A 6,795-nucleotide genomic window follows, 5' to 3' on the forward strand; every position below is an offset into this window, starting at 1 on the left:
TTATTGTTTATCACATAGAGTCGGCCTACCTCCACGTCAAAAAAAACGAAAACAAATGTAGGGGCGATTCCACAAGTGTCAGTAAAATCTAGGGTCGATAGCAGCAGAAAAGCTGCTAAACAATTAGAATTAAATTTAACGATAGAAATTATTGCAATAATGCGTAATGCAATTGAAAAATTAAAAGAATGAAAAGAAAAAGCGCGAATTCCTATCTTTTTCGATTCTAGAATATAAGAAAATTTGAATAAAATACGCGACGAGAATTGGGGAGAAGCATAAGCTAAACGCGTAAAATTACTCAATAATAAACGAACTAGGGATGAAGCTATTATTTCAATACGCGATGCACTGACTCTAGTATTTACTAAAATTCAAAAATTCTCGTATAAATTCCGAAAATAGATTATTAATTACGGTAAACTACTGAGACGGTTTAATTAAGGGTGGGCATGGTGCTGCTTTAGTTTGAAATGATTTATAAACACATAATTAACAGAGGAAAAACCGTGAAACGGCAAAACGTCTACATTCTAATTGTTATAACATGTAAACAGAACTTTAAATTTAGTGTAAACAGAAAAAATATATAATACAATTTATTTCACGGTATTGCAACACTTCAATTGCTGGAAGAATAGTTACATATAATGCTGCAACGAAAAAGCAAGCTCTCAAAGTCATTTCAATATCCTATTCGACAAGTCTGAAGAACAACGATGACTAAAATTCAAATGTTTATTTCCCTAAACCTTCAAAATAATTTCGAAATATTTTATTCGAAGAGGAGTACACCAAGTCAGTATCGATAATTGAAGAAATTATTTGATTGTATTTAAAAGAACCGAAAGGAGAATATTTAAAGTCTGATATTAAATGTCTAGCAAGTACCAGTAATTGGTAAAATGATTTATATTTGTTTTAAAAGGAAAATTTCTAATAGGTATTAGTTAAAATGAATTATTATTCAGTCTGTTCAATTCAAATTCTAATTGATTCTAATGTATACAAATGTTACCTGAAGACTGAGTGTGTACCGGGTAGACATAGGCTAGCTAGTAGCCTCCGACCACTCTATTCACATCTCAGAACCTTCAGGTCAAAATACGCCGCAAAGTGTCTAGGGCCCAGTATGAAGGGTGAATGACTTCACGGGACATCGGCGGGTCCTTATATACCCTCGGTACCCTCTCCCCAAAGTCATTAGCAAAATCGTCCGTTAGGTCAGGCGGGAAATTTTCGTGGGATATTTTCGCGGGAGATTTCCGTTATCGTAACACGGTATAATTTATCAATTTTCACAATTTTGTTATAAATTTATACTTCCGACAATTTGTTATAACATTGCATACGTTTATACGTTTGTACAATATTTTTCAATGGAAACATAGGTTTTAGCGTTCTCGTTACTTACTCGTGGTTAAATTAATTTCGTAGGGATTAAAATAGATAAAAAATAACCACAGTACAGCTAAATTTATCGTATTAAATAATTCTTTTTACACGAATCAAAAATGTATTCAACGTTTGCTTGCTATAATATCCTGAAATGAATTATATTACACATATTATTATTGAACTAAACTTTCGTAGAACGCGAGTGAAAAATTGAAAGAATCAAAAGAAAAAACGCGAATTCGTATCTTTTTCGATTCTAGAATATAAGAAAATTTGAATAAAATACGCGACGAGAATTGGGGAGAAGCATAAGTTAAACGCGTAAAAATATTCAATAATAAACGAACTAGAAATGAAGCTGTTATTTCAATACGCGATGCACTGACTCTAGTATTTACTAAAATTCAAAAATTCTCGTATAAATTCCGAAAATAGATTATTAATTACGGTAAACTACTGAGACGGTTTAATTAAGGGTGGGCATGGTGCTGCTTTAGTTTGAAATGATTTATAAACACATAATTAACAGAGGAAAAACCGTGAAACGGCAAAACGTCAACATTCTAATTGTTATAACATGTAAACAAAACTTTAAATTTAGTGTAAACAGAAAAAATATATAATACAATTTATTTCACGGTATTGCAACAAATAAACGTTGAATCAATATTTAATTCGTATAAAAACAATTATTTAACGTAATAATTTTACCTTCACTATGGCTATTTTTAATCTACGACCACAGGTCAACCTGATATCTAATCCTTACGAACTTTAAATTCAGTCTAAACTGAGAAAATATATAATACAATTTATTTCACGGTATTGCAACAAACAAACGTTGAATAGATTCTTAATTCGTATAGAAACATTTATTTAAAATAATAATTTCACCTTCACTATGGCTATTTTAAATTTACGACCAAGGGTCAACCTGATTTTTAATCCTCCGAACTTGATTTCACAACGAGAAAGTAATAAGATCGTTGAAACGTACTTATTTGTCAAAGAAACTTGCAAAAATGTATAAATAATAATATGTAATGTTTTAACAAATTTTTGGAAGTATAAATTAATAATAAAATTGTGAAAATTAATAAATTATACGTTATTATAACATTAATAGAATTATGACTAAACCGAAGTTCGAAGTCGAGTATTTAAAGTCTGATATTACGTGCCTAGCGAGTGCCGGTAATTGTTAAAATTTGTTTAATAATTAGTAATAGAAATTCTAATTGATTCTAATGTATACAAGTGTTACAAGAAGGCTGAGTGTGTACAGGGTGGACATAGACTAGCTAGTAGCCCCCGACCACTCTATTCACATCTCAGAACCTTCAGGTCAAAATACGCCGCGAAGTGTCTAGGGCCCAGTATAAAGGGTAAATGATTTCGCGGGACATCGGAAATTCACGACCACAGGTCAACCTGATTTCTAATCCTTACGAACGTTAAATTCAATCTAAACTGAGAAAATATATAAAACAATTTATTTCATGGTATTGCAACAAACAAACGTTGAATAGATTCTTAATTCGTATAGAAACATTTATTTAAAATAATAATTTCACCTTCACTATGGCTATTTTAAATTTACGACCAAGGGTCAACCTGATTTTTAATCCTCCGAACTTGATTTCACAACGAGAAAGTAATAAGATCGTTGAAACGCACTTATATGTCAAAGAAACTTGCAAAAATGTATAAATAACAATATTTAATGTTTTAACAAATTTTTGGAAGTATAAATTAATAATAAAATTGTGAAAATTAATAAATTATACGTTATTATAACATTAATAGAATTATGACTAAACCGAAGTTCGAAGTCGAGTATTTAAAGTCTGATATTACGTGCCTAGCGAGTGCCGGTAATTGTTAAAATTTGTTTAATAATTAGTAATAGAAATTCTAATTGATTCTAATGTATACAAGTGTTACAAGAAGGCTGAGTGTGTACAGGGTGGACATAGGCTAGCTAGTAGCCCCCGACCACTCTATTCACATCTCAGAACCTTCAGGTCAAAATACGCCGCGAAGTGTCTAGGGCCCAGTATAAAGGGTAAATGATTTCGCGGGACATCGGCGGGTCCTTATATAACTGCGGTACCCTCTCCCCAAAGTCATTAGCAAAATCGTCGGTTAGGTCAGGCGGGAATCGACTATTTTTCGCGGGAAACCGATTACTTTTCGCGGGAAATTTCTGTTCTTAATTTATTACTTGCAACAATCTATTATAACGCTACATAGAATCATTTATACGTTTCTATAACTTTATTCAATGGATAACTACGTTTCAATGTCCTCGTTACTTACTGGTGGTTTAATTAATTTGCTAAGGATTAAAAATCAGGTTGACCTGTGGTCGTAGATTAAAAATAACCATAGTACAGCTAAATTTATCGTGTTAAATAATTCTTTTTACACGAATCAAAAATGTATTCAACGTTTGTTTGTTATAATATCGTGAAATGAATTATTTGTGCAGTTCTGTGCATTTTCTGTGCAGTTCAACCTAATTTACTTAAATTTACGTTGCGAGACAGTAAACTTACTGACTCTTGTAGAGAATTTACTGTACTTTGTCCAGTTTGGTGGAGAATATCGTTTAAATGCAATGGAAGTTCACCTGTGTTTTTCTGAATTTCAAAAATTCAGGCAGAATTGTAATTTATCAATTTTCACAATTTTGTTATAAATTTATACTTCCGACAATTTGTTATAACATTGCATATAACAATTTATACGTTCTCACTATACAAACTCGATTTCTTCGAGAGAGATAAATCATTTCGATAAGTACTAGTTGTACTTTGTCCAGTTTGGTGGAGAAAACGTATAATATAATTTATTTCACGATATTATAACAAACAAACGTTGAATACATTTTTCATTCTTTGAGAATTTCTTATCGTTCGAATCAATTGATTTAAGATAAATTGATAAATGCAGAATTGAGATATACTTGAGATCTCTAAAAAATTAGCAGCAGATTTAATATCGATGAAAAGTGGGAGGTGTTTCCAAACTTTTGGCCGGTAGTGTACACCATGTTACACTATGAAATTCTAATAATTTTTCTCAGAATCTCAACGATTCTGTACGACCGTACAGCTTTGCTTCGCGTTCAACAACAATTTTAAATTATTAAATTAATTAATTATCAATTCCTCTATTACTCTCCTCCAATTCGACAAACCTCCGAATGTCACAAGCGTTCCAACACTTACAAACGCGAGCGCGTACGAATCTCGAAGCCGGAACGATCACAGTGCCATAAATCGAAGGAGAATTCGGGGTGTAAAAATCTGACTGTTTCGAATGGAACGTAACGTTGTTTCCAGTCGGTGTTTGCCAATAAAAGTCACCGACAGAAGTGGTTAGCCGTTAATCCAGTCCGGCAAGATGATGGATCGACGCGGTGATGAATGCGAACGGCCGATCGACGGAAACGTTCGCGATCGGAAATTGTCACTTCCGCCGGACTAATGCCTTTCCGGCGAAGATAACGCCGGCTGTTACGTAACCCGTCCCCCACAACGATCGACTTCCCCGTGACTTTTCTTCCGTTACTCTGCCTCCTCCTCCTCCTCCACCGCGTTCCAACGTGTAACAGTGGAACGAGGGTTTAACCGGTCGCGATGATAATTCGAACGTGTTTCGCGCTTCGTGGCGGTCGTTCGTAACTCCGTTCACGGCATTAAATATTCATCGTGCCGGCAGATCTCGAAGCCAGTCCCCCCGAAGTCCGGTATTTGCACTGGGTTACTGTCGGTGCGCGAATTAGAGGATCCTACCACTCGGAACGTTTCAATTTCCGTTCGAGGAAGCTGTCTATAAATACTGTAGCGCCAGGTCCTTAAAGTGGAGGACAATTTACGTTGTTCATTTTCTTCCTTCCTTTCCTTCTTCTCCTCTTCTCCCTCCCTCTCCTTCTTCTTCGATTTCTTCAGAGGGGGAGGGAGAGAGGATCGGAATCGAGTGACATTTTTTAAGTTCAACAGCATGTGGCGACCGCCACGGAGGGCTTACGTACTTAGGCCTGGCGACTCTTGGCCCTCGAGGCGAACAATCGAGAGATGTTTTTCTTCGTCCTCGAGGACAAGAGTATCGCCTCGGCAATGCAGGCCCGCGCCCCCACTTCCTGGGACTTTCCCAGGGAAAAGGGAGCCCCGAAAAAGGCACGAGGCCTTTTGTCGTAGAGCTTCTCTGCACGCGCATCACATAGTACATTTGAAATTAGTTTAACCATGCGAGTAATCATTTTCACCACGTCACTTCCAAAGATAAAAACGCGAGGATAATTTTTAGAGACTCCGACGTGACGTTTAACTCATTAGCGGAATTTTCTTTTCTTTTCTTCTTTTTCACGCTTGAACGATTCGCTGGTAAATCGATGGTAAACGAATCGTGATTACATTACGTCAAACATCTCTCTCTCTCTCTCTCTCTCTCTACCTCCTTCTCCCTTTTACTCCGCGCTAGGTGTGTATTTCCGACGGTTTTTTGATCGACGAACACGTTACGAAGAAAAAACAGCCGCGACGTGTACGTAAACGTTTAAGGGAACGAGAAACGCGTTCCGCGAGGCGAGTTCAACAAATTGTTTCTCGCCTTTGACGGTGGCTGGCCTGGCAGCACTCGAAAGAACGACACAGCCAACCCGGGGGGGAGAAAAAGTGGGAAAAAAATACGGTGAGAAGAAGAAGGGCGAGGGAGAGAGGGAGAGAAAAATAAGCAAAAGAAAAGGGGGGAAAGGCTAGGAAAAAGGAGCAAGATTTACTAACGGCCATGCATAAGCGGGTAAGTTGGACCGGGTCGTAATTAAGGCAATTACCAGACTCTCGAGCGTACAAGGCGGCCGAAGGCCGCTTAAGTACTTCTCGCATGTACCGCCGGCACACACCTTACAATGTTGCAATTATGCGAACCTGCCGCGTAAACCGGGCGCTATTAAAACGTCGGCAATTAGTTTGACGCGGGGGCGCCACGCATCGTCGCGATCGCAATTTATTGAAGAACCGTTAGGCTCCGGCCTGACGACGATTACGACAACTATGCTGGAACTTTGGACAAGCTCGTTAGACAACGCGTTCGATAAAGTTCTCTCTAGTGGTGCAGAACCGGTGGCGTTTTAACCCTTTCGCTGGGGATTCTGAGGTATCGTCGTGTCAACTGTTAGCTTTGCGCTCGTTTCAACTGGAAACGAACTGTTTGTTGTACTGACACGTTGAAATTGCGGGTGAATTGATGTCTAAGGTTGCTAGAAAGGTTTCTAGAAAAATTGGTAAAGGAATAGGAAGATTAGGAAAGATTTTGAACTTGGAATTGGGAGAATTCATAACGTATAGTTGGAGGAAGAAATACGGAGAGATTGTAAAGTCGGTCGTGCAT

At 37.1% G+C, this 6,795-nt stretch overlaps 1 protein-coding gene across 1 annotated transcript in view; it reads right to left on the reverse strand.

Moving 5' to 3' along the window:
- Positions 1-6,795, reverse strand: part of LOC108575321 (hemicentin-1-like) — a 98,716-nt gene that overhangs the window by 15,424 nt on the left and 76,497 nt on the right. The window lies entirely within an intron of this gene.

The sequence above is a fragment of the Habropoda laboriosa genome, unplaced genomic scaffold (genome assembly GCF_001263275.1).
Source record: "Habropoda laboriosa isolate 0110345459 unplaced genomic scaffold, ASM126327v1 scaffold143, whole genome shotgun sequence".
Lineage (NCBI taxonomy): Eukaryota > Metazoa > Arthropoda > Insecta > Hymenoptera > Apidae > Habropoda > Habropoda laboriosa.